Consider the following 632-nt stretch of genomic DNA (forward strand, 5'->3'; position numbering starts at 1 on the left):
GGGCAGTCCTTTGTGAGCAGCTCTTAAGGAAGAAAAAAACTCAGGCTTAGTTTGCAGACGGTTCTGCTTAATAAATGCAGGCACATCCTATAAGTGGGCACTTGGAACACTATAGCCCTATGCCAAGTTGGCCTTGATGGACAGAGGTAAAGGGAAATCCTCCTGTGGACAGGACTTTAAGCATGGTACCTGACTGTTCATTTTGCCTGGAAGGAAAATACAGCTAAGCTGAACTATGTTTCCCAGAAATAATTTCCCTACAGAAATGTTTCTGGTTAAGGTAAGCCATATTAGAACTATTTGAATGAGATTTAGAAGGTAGAAGTGAAGCAGGAGCCATATTGTTTCTAACCTTCAAATGGTGGGATCAAGGTCCATTTGTAGCTCAAGCAAATTGTCAATTATCTGCTGGCTCCCTTTGTTGGCAGAGGGCAGCAACCAGGCTGGCAGGCTCTCCACCTTCTCCTGGATCTTTCTTGAACATCTTCAATCCTTGGGCCATTCATTCGGCCCTGTGCCATTTTAAACAAAGGGTACTACTTTATCAATGTTGGAGACAGTGAAAACTGACACAGGTTCTAGTTCATTCTTACAGTCCCAGCTCTTCTTCATGAATTCTATCTTGCCCTTGC

This window comes from Canis lupus, chromosome 3 (assembly GCF_011100685.1).
Source record: "Canis lupus familiaris isolate Mischka breed German Shepherd chromosome 3, alternate assembly UU_Cfam_GSD_1.0, whole genome shotgun sequence".
Lineage (NCBI taxonomy): Eukaryota > Metazoa > Chordata > Mammalia > Carnivora > Canidae > Canis > Canis lupus.